Source organism: Macaca fascicularis, chromosome X, assembly GCF_037993035.2.
Source record: "Macaca fascicularis isolate 582-1 chromosome X, T2T-MFA8v1.1".
Classification (NCBI taxonomy): Eukaryota; Metazoa; Chordata; class Mammalia; order Primates; family Cercopithecidae; genus Macaca; species Macaca fascicularis.
Window position 1 is genome coordinate 136157196 of NC_088395.1, and position 17494 is coordinate 136174689.

Sequence of the window (17494 nt, forward strand, 5' to 3'; positions counted from 1 at the left end):
AAAGGATGTCTGCTTTTACCATTTCATTTTTTTTTTTTTTTTTTTTTTTTTTTGAGACAGAGTCTCGCTCTGTCGCCCAGGCTGGAGTGCAGTGGTGCGATCTCGGCTCACTGCAAGCTCCGCCTCCCGGGTTCACGCCATTCTCCTGCCTCAGCCTCCCGAGTAGCTGGGACTACAGGCGCCCACAACCGCGCCCGGCTAATTTTTTGTATTTTTAGTAGAGACGGGGTTTCACCGTGGTCTCGATCTCCTGACCTTGTGATCCGCCCGCCTCGGCCTCCCAAAGTGCTGGGATTACAGGCATGAGCCACCGCGCCCGGCTGCTTTTACCATTTCAATTCGACATTGTCTTGGACGTCCTAACCAGTGCAATAAGGCAATAAAAAGAAATCAAAGCCATCCAGATCGGAAAGGAAGAAATAAAACTGTCGGCCGGGCGCGGTGGCTCAAGCCTGTAATCCCAGCACTTTGGGAGGCCGAGATGGGCGGATCACGAGGTCAGGAGATCGAGACCATCCTGGTTAACACAGTGAAACCCCATCTCTACTAAAAAAATACAAAAAACTAGCCGGGCGTGGTGGCGGGCGCCTGTAGTCCCAGCTACTCGGGAGGCTGAGGCAGGAGAATGGCGTAAACCCAGGAGGCGGAGCTTGCAGTGAGCTGAGATCCGGCCATTGCACTCCAGCCTGTGCGAAATAGCGAGACTCCGTCTCAAAAAAAACAAAAACAAACAAACAAAAAAAAACAGAAATAAAACTGTCTTTATTCATAGATGATATCGATTTCCATACATGGAAAATCCTCAGGATCCTACAAAAACCAAATGCCAGAACTAACTAGTGAATATAGTGATATCACAGGATACAAAGTCAATATACAAAAACTAATTGTATTTCTATATGCTAGCCAAAAAAAAAAATTTGGAAATGAAATTTTACAAAATACCATTTATAATAGCATCAAAAATATGAAATTCTTAGGGACAAATTAAAGAAAGATGTGTATAATTTCTACAATGCAATATACAAAACATATAGAGAGAAATTAAAGAAGATTTAAGTAAGTAGAGAACTATACCATGTTCATAGATCGGAAGACTCAATATTAAGATGTCAGTTAAGGCTGGGTGCAGTGGCTCATGCCTATAATCCCAGTACTTTGGGAGGCCGAGGCGGGCAGATCACTTGAGGCCAGGAGTACAAGACTAGCCTGGCCAATATGGTGAAGCCCCGTCTCTACTAAAAATACAAAAATTAGCCAGGTGCAGTGGTGCACGCCTGTAATCCCAGCCACTTAGGAGGGTGAGGCACGAGAATCGCTTCAACCCAGGAGGCAGAGGTTGCAGTGAGCCGGTAGAGCAAGACTCTGTCTTATTAATACTAATTTAAAAAAAGATGTCAATCCTCCTCAAATTTATCTATAGATTCAATTAATTTTAATCAAAATCCCAGTAGGTTGTTTTTATAAAAATTGACAACCTGGTTTCTACAATTTATGTGGAATAGAAAAATATCACCAGGCATGGTGGCACACACCTATAATCCCAACTACTTGAGAGGCAGAGGTGAGAGGATCGCTTGAGGCCAGGAGTTCGAGTCCAGCCTGGGCAACATAGCAAGGCCTGCCTCATCTCAATTAAAAAAAAAAAAAAAAAAAAAAGCTGGCATAGTTATTGTGTAATAATAGACAAATAGATCAATGAAAGTGAATAGAGACACCGTAAATAGACCCACATGTTTGTGGTGAATTTATATTCAACAAAGATGCCAAGGCAATTCAATGGAGAAGGATGGAGCAAATATAATTTGAAGAAATAATGGCAAATGATTTCCCAAATTTGGTGAAAGACATTTATGTTTAGGGTTAAGAAGTAATTGAACTCAGCTGGATGTGGTGGCTCACGCCTATAATCCCAGCACTTTGGGAGGCCAAGGTGGGCGGATCACGAGGCCAGGAGTTTAAGACCAGCCTGGCCAGCATGGCGAAACCTTGACTCTACTAAAAATACAAAAAAGTAACCAGGTGTGGTGGTGTATGCCTATAATCCCAGCTACTCGGGAGGCTGAGGAAAGAGAACCGCGTGAACCCGGGAGGTGGAGGTTGCAGTGAGCCGAGATCGTGCCATTGCACTCCAGCCCAGGCAACAGTGTCTGACTTCGTCTCAAAACAAAAACAAAACAAAAAGAGGTAACTGAACTCAAGAAGGATAAAAACAATGCCTAGGTGCATTATAGTCAAACTGCTGAATACCAACAATTAACAGAAAATATTTAAAATACCGTGAGAAAAATGATATACTACATACCAGGGAATGGTAATTTGAAAAACTGTTAAGTCCTCATAAGAAACAATAGAGGTCATTCAGTTAGGTATGATGAAAAAAAAAAATTGAAGATGAATGGTGGGGAGGGTTTCACACTAATATGAATGTTCCTTTTTTTTTTTTCTTTTAAATAGAGATGGTGTCTCGCTATGCTGCCCAGGTTGGTCTCAAACTACTGACCTCAAGTGATCCTCCCACCTTGGTCTCCCAAAGTGCTAGAATTACAGGTGTGAGCCACCATGCCCAGACCTGAATGTTCTTAATGCCACAGAACTTTGCACTTAAAAATAATTAATTCTCGACCGGGTGCGGTGGCTCACTCCTGTAATCCCAGCACTTTGGGAGGCCAAGGTGGGTGGATCACAAGGTCAGGAGTTCGAGACCAGCCTGACCAACATAGTGAAACCCCGTCTCTACTAAAAATACAAAAATTAGCCAGGCATGGTGGCACACACCTGTAATCCCAGCTACTCAGGAGGCTGAGGCAGGAGAATCACTTGAACCAGGAAGGCAGAGGTTGCAGTGAGCCGAGATCATGCCACTGCACTCTAGCCTGGGTGAGAGCAAGACTCTATCTCAAAAAAAATTAATTAATTAACTCTGAGAAGATGCATTAGAATAAAAGGAAAAAACAAAAATGGTAAAATGGTAAATTTTGTTTTGTACATTTTACCACAATTTTTTAAAAAGAAATTATAGAGTTCAAAAGACAGTGGAACAGCATCTTTAAAATGCTGAAAGAAAGAAAGGACAACAATCAGGCTAGAATTTTTTTTTTTTTTTTGAGACAAAATCTCACTCTCTTGCCCAGGCTGGAGTGCGGTGGTGTGATCTTGGCTCACTGCAACCTCCACTTCCCAGGTTCAAGTGATTCTCGTGCCTCAGCCTCCCGAATAGCAGGGATTACAGGTGCCTGCCACCACGCTCGGCTAACTTTTGTATTTTTAGTACAGACATGGTGTCATCATGTTGGCCAGGCTGGTCTTGAACTCCTAGCCTCAAGTGATCCACCCATCTCAGCCTCTCCAAGTCCTGGGATTATAGGCGTGAGCAACCACACCTGGCCCAGAATTCTATATCTAGAGATAATATCCTTCAAGAATGAAGGTACTCATTACTCTCACACACTGCTGGTGAAAATATAAAATAGTACAGCCATTTTAGAAAACAGTCTGGCAGTTTCTCAAATGATCAAACATAGAATTGCCATATGACCCAGCGATACTCAAAAGAATTGAAAACAGAGACTTAGATGCTTGTACTTGAATGCTTACAGCAGCATTATTCGTAATATCCAAAAGGTGGAAACAGCCCAAAAATTCCATCAGTGGATAAATGGAGAAACCAATTGTAGTATATCCAAACAATGGAATATTATTCAGCTATAAAAAGGAATGAAGTACCAACACATGCTACCATGTGGATAAACCTTGAACACCTTATGCTAAGTGAAAGAAGCCAGTCACAAAATACCACATATTATATAATTCCATTCACATGAGATGTCCAAAAGAGGGAAATCTATAGAGACAAAGTAGATAAGTGGTTGCTTATGATTGTGTTGAATGTGGGAATAAAGGAATGGGGAAATGGAGGAATAGCTTAAATACAAAGTTTCATTTAGAGGTGATAAAAATGTTCTAAAACTGACTATGGTGATGATCACACTTATCTGTGATTATACTAAAAACCATTGAATTGTACACTTAAACTGAGTAAATCATATGATATGTAAATCATATCACAAGCTGTGGTTTTTTGTTTGTTTGTGTGTGACCAAGTCTCACTCTGTTGCCCAGGCTGGAGTGCAGTGGTGTGATCTCGGCTCACCGCAACCTCTGCCTCCTGGGTTCAGGCGATTCTCATGCCTCAGCCTACTGAGTAGCTGGGACTACAGGCATGAGTCACCATGACCGGCTAATTTTTGTATTTTTAGTAGAGACGGGGTTTCACCATGTTAGCCAGGCAGATCTCGAACTCTTGACCTCAGGTGATCCACTCGCCTCAATGTCTCAAAGTGCTGGGATCACAGGCATGAGCCACTGTGCCCCAGTTTTTGTTTTTGTTGTTGTTGTTGTTTGGAGTGGTTTTTTTTGTTTTGTTTTGTTTTTTTCTGAAACAGAGTCTTGCTCTGCTGCCTAGGCTGGAGTGCAGTGGCATGATCTCAGCTCGCTGCAACCTTTGCCTCCCAGGCTCAAGCAATTCTCCCACTTTGGCCTCCCTAGTAGCTGAGATTACAGGCACACACCACCATGCCTGGCTAATTTCTGTATTTTTTGCAGAGATAGGGTTTCTCCATGTTGCTCAGGCTGATCTTAAACTCCTGATTTCAAGCAATCTGCCACCTCGGCCTCCCAAAGTGTTGGGATTAGAGGCATGAGCCACCACGCCCAGCCTCAAGCTGTTTTTTAAAAAAGAATGAAGGTGAAAAAAAAAAAAAGACATTTTCAGATAAAGAAAAACCAAAAGAATTCATCACTAACAGAGTGCCTAAAGAAGTTTCTTAGGGTTGAAAATAAATGATGCTAAGGAAAGTCAAATCTTCAGGAAGGAATCCTAAGAACATCAGAAATGAAAAATAACTGGGTTATTTTTTATAATAATAACTGGGTTATTTTTATAATAATTTTATCTAATATAAAACACTATTTTCCGCTTAATTTACTAAAAATACCTTAAATTTATTTTTGGTTTACAGAGATGGGGTCATGCTCTGTCACCCAGGTTGGAGTATAGCGGCGCAATACCAGCTCACTGTAGCCTCAACCTCCCAGGCTCAAATGATTCCCCCACCTCAGCTTCCCAAGTAGTAGCTGGGACCACAGACAAAACCCACCATGCTTGGTTAATTGTTTATTATTATTATTATTATTATTATTATTGTAGAGATGGTGTCTCACTCTGTTGCCCACGCTGGTCTCAAACTCCTGGGCTCAAGCAATCCTCCTGCCTTGGTCTCCCAAAGTGCTGAGATTACAGGCATGAGCCACCGCACCCAGCTATAATGTTTTAAAGCCAAAATTGTAACATTATCTCATGGGGTCCAAATATGTAGTTGTAGCACACACAGCATTACAGTATAAAGAATGGGTGGAGGAAGATACTTTAAAATTTCCTGTTGCTTTTATTTCTCTTCTTTCTTTCTTTTTTTTTTTTTTTTTTTCCAGAGACAAGGTCTGGCTCTGTCACCCAAGCTGGAGTGCAGTAATGTCATTGTAGCTCACTGTAGCCTAAAACGCCTGGGCTCAAGCAATCCTCCTGCCTCAGCCTCCCAAGTAGCTAGGACTACAGGCGCACACCACGATGACCAGATAATTTTTAAATTTTTTGTAGAGACAGGGTCTTGCTGTGTTGCCCAGGCTGGTCTTGAACTCCAGCCTCAAGGGATCCTCTACTCTCAGCCTCCCAAAGCATTAGAATTACAGGCATGAGCAACCTTGCCCACCCTACTACTGCTTTTATAATCTGGGAATATGAAGATACTTTTCTCTTTAAGTTTAGGAACTGAAATAGCAAACCTGAATAAAATGTGTATGAGTTCTTAGATTAGAAATGACTGTGTGCCAAAATATTTTGTGCCTAAGAATTAATGTTAATCAAATATTTCCTCATTATACACGGTACCATATTGTTGATAATTATTGTGAGCAGTAGCATTTTCAGTTGGGAGGCCGAGGCAGGAGGATTACTGGAGCCCTGGAGTTTGGGAACAGCCTGAGCAAAACAGCTAGATACCTATCTCTACAAAACATAAAAATAAAATCAGCCACGCATGGTGGTATGTGCCTGTAGTCCCAGCTATTCAGGAGACTGTAATGAGAGGATCACCTGAGCCTGAGAGGTCAAGGATGCAGTGAGCCATGAATGCACCACTGTACTCTTGCCTGGATGACAGAGTGAGACCCCATCTTTATATATATATATACATATAAAACTTATCTCAGGTTAATGCTTTTGGTGATGTATGCTTATAATCAAATGCCCTATCTCTGACATCTTAACAATTTAATCAGGTAGAAGTCAGCAACTCTAAACCTAGTACAGAGAGGGACTGGGTGTCCACAGTTACTAGCTCATTCCCAAAAGCCCTCCTTAGAAGTTGGGGTTTTTTTTGTTTTGTTTTGTTTGTTTTCAGAATAGAGACAGGGGTCTCACTACGTTGCACAGGCTGATCTTGAACTCCTGAGCTCAAGCAAACCTCTCACCTCAGCCTCCCAAAGTGCTAGGATCACGGCCGTGAGCCACCACACCTGGCCCTCAGAAGTTTTTGATAAGCTGAGCATGCACCTGGTATCCCAGCCACTCTGGAGGATGAGACAGGAGGATCCTGGGAGTTTGAGTCCAGCCTGGGCAACATAGCAAAACCCTGGCTCAATATAAAATAAAAATTTTAGGCTGGGCATGGTGACTCATGCCTGTAATCTCAGCACTTTGGGAGGCCAAGGAGGGTGAATTGCTTGAGCCCATGAGTTTGAAGCCAGTCTGGGCAACATAGGGAGACCCCCGTCTCTACAAAAAATTTAAAAATTAGCCGAGTGTGGTGGCATGCGCCTGTGGTCCCAGGTACTCAGGAGGCTGAGGTGGGAGGATCACTTGAGCCTGGGAGTTTGAGGCTGTGGTGAGCTATGATTGTGCCACCATACTCCAGCCTGGGTGACAGAGCAAGAAGAAGTAAAATTTTTTTAAATTATTAAAAATAAATAAGCAATAGAAGTTTTTATTAACACATTGACTTCCTATATTTCTCTTTTAAATTTTTTTATTTTTTTATTTATTTTTAGACGAGGTCTCATTCTGTTGCCCAGGCTGGAGTGCAGTGGCACAATCTTGTCTCACTGCAACTTCTGCCTCCTGGGTTCAAGTGATCCTCCCGCCTCAGCCTCCCAAGTAGCTGAGACTACAGGCCCATGCCACCATGCCTGGCTAAATTTTGTATTTTTTGTAGAGACAGGGATTTGCCATGTTGCCTCAGCTAATCTCGAACTCCTGGGCTCAAGCAATCTACCCGCCTCGGCCTCCCAAAGCACTGGGATTACAGGCATGAGCCACCACACCCAGCCCTCTTCTTATTTTTTTTAAAACTTGACTATGCTTACTGGATTCTTCCTGTATTTCTAAATACTGTTGCATGTTAACTATTATTAATTTGCATAGCTCTCATTGAGCATAGGATATATCTGTTTATCCAAATTTGTACAAATTACATAGACAAACACCATTTTGCAGCTCAACTTTCAGAATCATTTATTCTAAGCAGTAATATACTGACAAATGTTTAACAGACTGAGATAGCGGGAGGTAATGCTGGCTTGTAGCATGCTGGTTTCCATTATGTAAATATTCCCACCGTGGCCAATTTCAAATCACCAATGTGAAGTCAACCAGCTCATGAAGTTCCTGAAATTCTGACAATCAGCTTTTGGGAGCTGGTATGAGCCAGCTCTAGTACTCCACTGACTCTATGCTCCTTGATTTACATCTTCTTAAGGTTTTGGGTGACAGATAGAGGTGTAAGGAGAAACAAAAGCCGGCCGGGCGTGGTGGCCCACGCCTGTAATCCCAGCACTTTGGGAGGCCGAGGCAGGTGAATCACTTGAGGTCAGGAGTTCAAGACCAGCCTGACCAACATGGTGAAACCCCGTTTCTACTAAAAGTACAAAATTAGCTGGGTATGGTGATGCATGCCTGTAATCCCAGCTACTTGTGAGGCTGAGGCAGGAGAATCGCTTGAACCCAGGAAGCAGAGGTTGCAGTGAGCCAAGATCACGAAGTTGCACTCCAACCTGGGCAACAAGAGAGAAACTCCGTCTCAAAAAAAAAAAAAAAAGGCCGGGCGCGGTGGCTCACGCCTGTAATCCCAGCACTTTGGGAGGCCGAGGCGGGCGGATCACAAGGTCAGGAGATCGAGACCACGGTGAAACCCCGTCTCTACTAAAAATACAAAAAATTAGCCGGGCGCGGTTGTGGGCGCCTGTAGTCCCAGCTACTCGGGAGGCTGAGGCAGGAGAATGGCGTGAACCCGGGAGGCGGAGCTTGCAGTGAGCCGAGATCGCGCCACGGCACTCCAGCCTGGGCGACAGAGCGAGACTCCGTCTCAAAAAAAAAAAAAAAAAAAGAAAAGAATTAAATCACATGAAAACATATGTCCACACAAAACCAGCCAAAAAGTAGAAACAACCCAAATGTCCATGAACCAATGAGTGGATAAATAAATTTGAGTCTATCCATATATTGAGAAACTATTCCGCAATAAGAAATGAAGTACTGGCCGGGTTGTGATCCCAGCACTTTGGGAGGCCGAGGCGGGTGGATCACAAGGTCAGAAGATCGAGATCATCCTGGCTAACACGGTGAAACCTCGTCTGTACCAAAAATACAAAAAAATTAGCCGGGTGTAGCGGCGGGCACCTGTAGTCCCAGCTACTCGGGAGGCTGAGGCAGGAGGATGGCATGAACCTGGGAGGCAGAGCTTGCAGTGAGCCGAGATCATGCCACTGCACTCCAGCCTGGACAACAGAGCGAGACTCTGTCTCAAAAAAAAAAGAAAAAAGAAATGAAGTACTGATATATACTATAACATGGATGAACCTTGAAAAATTATGCTAACACAAAGAAGCCAGTCACAAAATACCACTATTTTATGATTCCATTCATATGAAGTCTCCAGAATAAAATCTATAGAGACAGAAAATAAATTAAACAATTGCTTAGAACTGGGAGGGGAAATGATGGGGGGTGATGGCTAGGGGATACAAGGGTTCCTGTTGGGATGATGAAAAATGTTCTTAAAATTTACTGTGGTCGTGGTTGCACAACTCTAAATATACAAAAAGCCATAGAATTGTACACTTAAAAAGTAAAAAAAAAAAAAAATTAAAAAAAGACTGGATGCAGTGGTTGACTAAATCCCAACACTTTGGGAGGCCAAAGCGGGAGGATCGCTTGAGCCCAGGAGTTTGAGATCAGGCTGGGCAACAAACTGAGACTCCTGTGTCTACAAATTTTTTTTAAAAAATTAGCTAGGCGTGGTGGCACTCGCCTGTGGTTCCAGCTACTTGCGAGGTTGAGGTGGGAGGATCACTTGAGCCTGGGAGGTCAAGGCTACAGTGAGCTGTGATCTTGCCACTTGCACTTCAGCCTGGGCAACAGAGCAAGACCCTGTCTCAAAATGAAATAAAATAAAAGAATAAACCATTGATTGGCTGGGTGCGGTGGCTCATGCCTGTAATCCTAGCACTTTAGGAGGCTGAGGTGGGTGTATTGCTTGAGTACAGAAGTTTGAGACCAGCCTGGGCAACATGGTGAAACCCTGTCTCTATTCAAAAATAAAAATAAAAAATATGTATACTATTGATACAGACAATAACCTGAACAAATCTCCAGTGAAAAAACCCAATCCCGAGAAGTGGCATCCTGTATGATTCTATTTATATAACATTCTTGAAATGAAAATTTATGGAAATGGGGAACAGATGAGTGATTGCCAGGAGTGAAAGAGGAGGCAGGGGTGGGAGAGAAGTGGTTGTGCTACAAAAGGGCAACATGACTGATGCTCCTGGTGATGGAGTTTTTCTGTACCTTGGCTATATCAATATCAATACCCTGGTTATAATATTGTATTAGAGGTGGGGGGGTTTTCTCCTTTTTTTTTTTTTTTTTTTTTTCTGAGACAGAGTTTTACTCTGTCGCCCAGGCTGGAGTGCAGTGGTGGGATCTCAGCTCACTGCAATCTCCACCTCCTAGGTTCAAGCAATTCTCCCTTCTCAGCATCCCAAATAGCTGGGATACAGATGTGCACCGCCAGGCCCAGCTAATTTTTTTGTATTTTTAGTAGAGACAGGGTTTCACCTTGTTGGCCAGGCTGCTTTTGAACTCCTGACCTCAAGTGATTCGTCTGCCTCAGTCTCCCAAAGTGCTGGGATTACAGGCGTGAACCACCGCACCCAACCACTTACAGTTGTATGTGAATCTACAAATATCTCAAAATTAAAAGTTTAACCAAAAAATAACATAATGGATGTTAAACACTCTAAATTCTATAATTGTGAGCAAATTATTATTATGTATCTTATGATAACCATAGCATGGAACTATTATGACTTTATTAACTTATTAATTTATTAAAAGCACTTAAGTCCCTACTATGTTCAAGGACTAGGTTAGATGTTGCATAGCATACAAAGTTATAAACTTACGGTAAAATCGTAACTGTTTTCATGTTGCAAGCTTTGGCTAAGCCTGGGTCCTTTTTGTGAAATATAAGTTGGGTGAAATATAAATATACTTGTGATGGGGGATATACATTTTTATTTACTGATAATCACTGATAGCTATAATCAAGATCAAATGCTGTTAACTAATTATCTTTCACAATTCCTATACCCAACTTTATAACTTGACAAAAAACCTCAAAAGTATGCCGGGGGCAGTGACTCACGTCTGTAATCCCAGCACTGTGGGAGGCTGAGGCGGGTGGATCACCTGAGGTCAGGAGTTCGAGACCAGCCAGGCCAACATGGCGAAACCCTGTCTCTACTAAAAGTAAAATAAAAAAAAAAAATTAGCCGGGTGTGGTGGTAGGTGCCTGTAGTCCTAGCTACTTGGGAGGATGAGGCAGGAGAATCGCTTGAACCTGGGAGGCAGAGGTTTCGATGAGCCGAGATTGTGCCACTGCTCTCCAGCCTGGGCAACAGAGCGAGATTCCATCTCACAAACAAACAAAAACCTCAAAAGTATAACAGTGAACATTTGATCTCACTCCCCAAATCTGTTCCTTCCGTCACTAACTAGTCTTCTCCATCTCAGTAAATAGTCTACCACTCACTCACTTGTTCAAGGCAGTAACTCAGGCATAATCTTTCTCTTTCTCTTACCTCCCATATTCCTCTGGTGGGCCCATCAATAACACCACCTTATTCTAAACTATCAACATCTTCTGCTGTGCTACACAATAGCTTCCTGACTGGTTTCTTTGCTTCTACTGTTGCCCCCCTCCAATCCACTCTCCACACAACAACCAAAGTGATTTTCTTAAAACTGAGATTGTCGCCCCACCGACATAACCCTTTATTGGTAGCCTATTTTACTTAGACAAAATTCAAACTATACCATGGCCTACAAGGCCCTACATGCTCTGAACCCTGCCATCTCCCCATCCTTCTCCGTCATTTACCTTCTTATTCATCATGATCCAGCCGCACTAGCCTTTCAGTTGCTAAAGTATACCAAGTTCTTCCCAACCCTGAGGGTCTGTGTACACATTCTTTTTGTTTTGTTTTGTTTTGTTTGAGACAGGGTCTTACTCTGTCCCGGGGTGAGTCTGCAGTGGCATGATCATGGTTTACTGCAACCTCAACCTCCCAGGAGGCTCAAGTGATCTTTTTTTTTTTTGAGACAGAGTCCCACTCTGTCACCCAGGCTGGAGTGCAGTGGCGCAATCTCGGCTCACTGCAACCTCCGCCTCCGGGGTTCAAGTGATTCTCCTGCCTCAACCTCCCAAGTAGCTCGGATTACAGGTGCCCGCCACCATGCCCAGCTAATTTCTGTATTGTTAGTAGAGATGGGGTTTGGCCATGTTGGCCAGGCTGGTCTCAAACTCCCGACCTCAGGTGATCTGCCTGCCTCGGCCTCCCAAAATGCTGGGATTGCAGGCGTGAGCCACCGCACCTGGCCTCAAGTGATCTTACCTCAGCCTCTGAGTAACTGGGACTACAGAAGTGCGCCACCACACCCAGCTAATATTTTTGTAGTGAGAAGGGTCTCCCTGTGTTGCCCAGACTGGTCTTGAACTCCTAGACTCAAGTAGTTCTCCCGCCTCAGCCTCCCAAAGTGCTGGTATTATAAGCATAAGCCACTGTGTTGGACCCACATTATTTTTTATTTTCTTTTTCTTTCCTTTTTTTTTTTTCTTTTTTTTTTTTGTGAGACAGATTCTCACTCTGTCACCCAGGCTGGAGAGCAGTGGCACAATCTCGGCTCACTGCAACCTCTGCCTCCCAGGTTCAAGCAATTCTCCTGCCTCAGCCTCCCTAGTAGCTGGGATTACAGGCACACCACCATGCCCTGCTAATTTTGGTATTTTTAGTAGATACGGGGTTTTGCCATGTTGGCCAGGGTGATTTTAAACTCCTGACCTCAAGTGATCCACCCTCCTCGGCCTCCCAAAGTGCTGAGATTATAGGCATGAGCAACCGCGCCCAGCCAGCCCACATTATTTTCTTTGCTTTGAACACTCTTCCCTAGTTCTTCGCAAAACTGGCTCCTTCTTATCCTTTAGATCTCAGCTAAAATATTGCATTGGCTGTTCCATAATTCTACATGAGAGGAAAAAGGGGCAGCAATCTGATTAAAACTATGAAGGGGGAATTCTTAGGGGATCTATCTCAAAGCTGCATTTGCATAGCAAACACACTGTCTTTACTTAGATTAAGTATAGACCAATAAAAATGTCAATGTTTTCTAAAATGCTTTTATTCATACTTTATATAAGATTAAGAAAACATCATCTGTCCATAAAAATATAATTTGGAGTACCCTGAGGGAAGTGGCAAGTGTTTCAAGAGGATGGAGAGGCTGACAGGGACTAGAAAGTTTTTTTAATCTTGCGGATAAGGGTCTATTTGCATCTTTTAAGTAGGGGCATGCTGTGGTCTAATTTAAATGATTGGCTGAAGTGAGACTAAAGACTAAAAGGTCAGTAAAATCATTATTGTTATTAGTATTATGACATTTATTGAGCATTTAATATGTGACCAATACGTTGTCGCTCAGTATCTGGGAAGGACTAGTTCCAGGACCTTCATGGATATCAACATCCAAAGATGCTCAAGTCTGACATAAAATGGCATAGTATTTGCCTATAACCTATGCACATACTCTTACACACTTTTTTATTTTATTTTATTTTATTTTACTTTACTTTATTTTATTTTTTGAGATGGAGTCTCTCTCTGTCGCCCAGGCTGGAGTTCAGTGGCACAATCTCAGCATACTGCAACCTCCACCTCCTGGGTTTTAAGCAATTCTCTCTGCCTCAGCCTCCCGAGTAGCTAGTATTATAGGTGCCCACCACCACGCCTGGCTAATTTTTGTATTTTTAGTAGAGATGGGGTTTCGCCCTGTTGGCCAGGCTGGTCTTGAACTCCTGACCTCAGGTGATCCACCTGCCTCAGCCTCCCAAAGTGCTGGGATTACAGGCGTGACCCACCAAGCCTGGCCATTATATACTTTAAATCATCTCTAGATTACTTATAATACCCAATACAATTTGAATGCTATGTAAATAATTATTATACAGTATATTGTTTTATTGCATGTTTAGTATTGTTTTGGGTTTTTCTTTGTTGCCGTTTCCCAAATATTTTCTTTTATTTATTTTTAAAAATAGAGATGGAGTCTCACTCTGTTGCTCAGGCTAGTCTTGAACTCCTGGGCTCAAATGATCCTCCCACTTTGGCCTCCCAAAGTGTTGGGATTACAGGATAAGCCACCATGCCCGGCCTATTATCCCCATTTTAAAGATGAGAAAACAGGCCGGGCGGGGTGACTCATGCCTGTAATCCCAGCATTTTGGGAGGCCAAGGCAGGTGGATCAATTAAGGCCAGGAGTTCGAGATCAGCCTGGCCAATGTGGTGAAACCCTGTCTCTACTAAAAATACAAAAAAAAAAAAAAAAATTAGCCGGGAGTAGTGGCGTGCGCCTGTAATCCCAGCACCTCAGGAGGCTGAGGCAGGAGAACTGCTTGAACCCGGGAGGCAGAGGTTGCAGTGAGCCAAGATCAGGCCATTGCACTCCAGCGTGGGTAACAAAGCAAGACTCCATCTCTAAATAAACAAATAAATACGAGGAAACAAAGGCACAGAGAGTTAAGAGACTTACTCAAAAATTATAAAACTAGGCTGGGCACAGTGGCCCACGCCTATAATCCTAGCAGTTTGGGAGGCCAAGGCGAGTGGATTGCCTGATCTCAGCAGTTCGAAACCAGCCTGGGCAACATGGTGAAGCCCTGTCTCTACTAAGATACAAAAAATTAGCCGGGTGTGGCAGCGAATGCCTGTACTCCCAGCTACTCAGGAGGCTGAGGCAGGAGAATTGCTTGAACCCGGGAGGTGAAGGTTGCAGTGAGCCAAGATCACGCCACTGCCCTCTAGCCTGGGTGACAGAGCGAGACTCCGTCCCCCCCTGCCTGCCCCCCTAAAAAAATATATACAAAACTAGTAAGTGACAGAGCTAAGATTCAAACCCAGAGAGTCCAGCTTCAAAACTCAGGTTCCTCATCATGAAATGTATTCGTTCATTCTTCATATTTAATTTCATGAGTATAAAAATGCTATAAAGCTTCCCTTTTCTATAAGATTACTGCAATACCACAGGCTTGAAATTGCAAAGGTCTGAACTAATACAATGGCAAACACGATGGAGAAGGGTAAGGAGATATTTGAAAGAGACTCAGGGAAGTAAAATCGCCAATGTGGGCAAACAGCTGTGGAGCGTAAGCGGGAGGGGAATCTAAGATGACTCTCAGACTTCTGATTTTAGTAACTGGGTAGTTGATGAGCCAATCATACAAATGGGAAATTCAGGAAAGGAACTCTAGTGGAAAAGATAGAAATTATTGGTCATTTCATGTTTGATGTGCTTTTGGGGCAAAAGGAATAGCCAGGAGACAATCAGATATACTAGTCTGGAGCTCAGGAAAGAGATTAGGGCTAGAGATGTAAATTTTGTTCTCATACAGGTGTTAAAGGCAATTTCACTTAGGAAGAGTATCTGTAATAAACAAAGAGGGCTCAGAGCAGAATTCTCAGAAACATCATCATTTGTCGGGCGCGGTGACTCAAGCCTGTAATCCCAGCACTTTGGGAGGCCGAAACGGGCGGATCACAAGGTCAGGAGATCGAGACCATCCTGGCTAACACGGTGAAACCCCGTCTCTACTTAAAAAATACAAAAAAACTAGCCGGGGGAGGTGGCGAGGTGGTGGGGACCTGTAGTCCCAGCTACTCCCGGAGGCTGAGGCGGGAGAATGGCGTAAACCCGGGAGGCGGAGCTTGCCGTGAGCTGAGATCCGACCACTACACTCCAGCCTGGGCGACAGAGCGAAGACTCCGTCTCCGCGCGGTGGCTCAAGCCTGTAATCCCAGCACTTTGGGAGGCCGAGACGGGCGGATCACGAGGTCAGGAGATCGAGACCATCCTGGCTAACACGGTGAAACCCTGTCTCTACTAAAAAATACAAAAAAACTAGCCGGGTGAGGTGGCGGGCGCCTGTAGTCCCAGCTACTCAGGAGGCTGAGGCAGGAGAATGGCGTGAACCCGGGAGGCGGAGCTTGCAGTGAGCTGAGATCCGGCCACAGCACTCCAGCCTGGGTGACAGAGCGAGACTCCGTCTCAAAAAAAAAAAAAAAAAAAAAAAAAAAGAAACATCATCATTTAGGGAGTAAGTATATTAAAAACATCCAGCAGAGAAGACTGAGGAAGATGGTCATAGGGTTAAGATACCAGGAGAGAGTGGTGTCATGAAATCTCAGGATGGAGTTTCAACAATGACAAAATTGTCTTTAATCCCACTAGAAAGTAAGCTCTAGGAAACTATGGGACATATCTGCTTTGTTCACCAATGTATTCCCAATGCCTAGAGGCTTGGCACATAGTAGATGGCCAAAAACATTTCATGAATAAGAAAACAAATTAGCTGGGCGTGGTGGCTCACGCCTGTAATCCCAGCACTTTGGGAGGCCAAGGTGGGATCATCTGAGGTCAGGAGTTCGAGACCAGCCTGACCAACATGCTGAAACCCCGTCTCTGCTAAAAAATAAAAAAATTAGCCAGGCGTGGTGGTGCACGCCTGTAATTCCAGCTACTCGGGAGGCTGAGGCAGGAGAATCGCTTGAACCCGGGAGGCGGAGGTTTCAGTGAGCCGAGATTGTGCCACTGCACTCCAGCCTTGGCAACAAGAGCAAAACTCTGGGAAAGGAAGGAAGGAAGGAAGGAAGGAAGGAAGGAAGGAAGGAAGGAAGGAAGGAAGGAAGGAAGGGAGGGAGGGAGGGAGGGAGGGAGGGAGGGAGGGAGGGAGGGAACAGACAGTTATTAAATACCACACAAAGTTCTAGGAACCCAAAGACTGAGAGGTATCCATTTTATTTAGCAACTTTGGGTGTCGCTGATCTTGTCCAGAGCAATTTCTGTGGAATAATGGGGCAAAAGCAAAAATGGGAATGGATTAAAAGAATGAAAAGAATGTTCTTGTCTATTATTTTTCTACAATCATCATATATATATATATACACACACATATATTAGGCAGGGCCCAGTGGCTCACGCCTGTCATCCCAGCACTTTGCGAGGCCGAGGCGGGCGAATCACTTGAGGCCAGGAGTTCCAGACCAGCCTTGCCAACATAGCAAAATGCCATCTCTACTAAAAATGCAAATATTAGCCGAGCATGGTGGCAGGCGCCAGTAATCCTAGCTACTCCGGAGGCTTAGGCAGGAGAATCGCTTGAACCTGGGAGGCAGAGGTTGCAGTGAGCCGAGATCACGCCATTGCACTCCAGCCTGAGCGACACAGCAAGGCTCTGTCTCAAAAATAAATAAATTCTTAAAAGTTGATGGGAGAAAAAAAGTTGTTTAAAATAATTTTTTTAAAGTTGATAGGAGGTGAGGAAGCGTAGCTACTGACGGCCCATTCTTGGATAAAATATTTTGACTCAGGAAATGAAGAACAGAGCTGCAATTACAAGGGATCAAAAGATATTTTTCCTTAAATGGAAGGAAACTTGTTTTGTTCACCATCGGATCTCCGGGGCCCGGCACAATCTGGCCACTTAATGGGCATTCAATAAACCCCCGAGCTGGCTGGTGGCCGGCTTGCAGGACGCTGTCGCACAAGGACGGGCGCTGGAGTCTTTCCTTCTGGATTATGTAGGGACGAATGAAGGCGCGGGCTCAGTCCCTGACAGCGCAGTACCTTCGCCCTAAGCTAACCCACCCTGGGCCGCGTGGAAACCAGGGACCAGGAGGACAGACACCGGCGCACCAGAGAAATACGGGGTGGGTGGAGAAAAGAAAGCCCCACCCGCTGACAGCCGTTTCATCTCCAGCCTCGCCGTTTTACGCAGTCCCCTCCCTACACGGCTCCTGCTTCTCACACGCCTAGTACGCAACGGAACT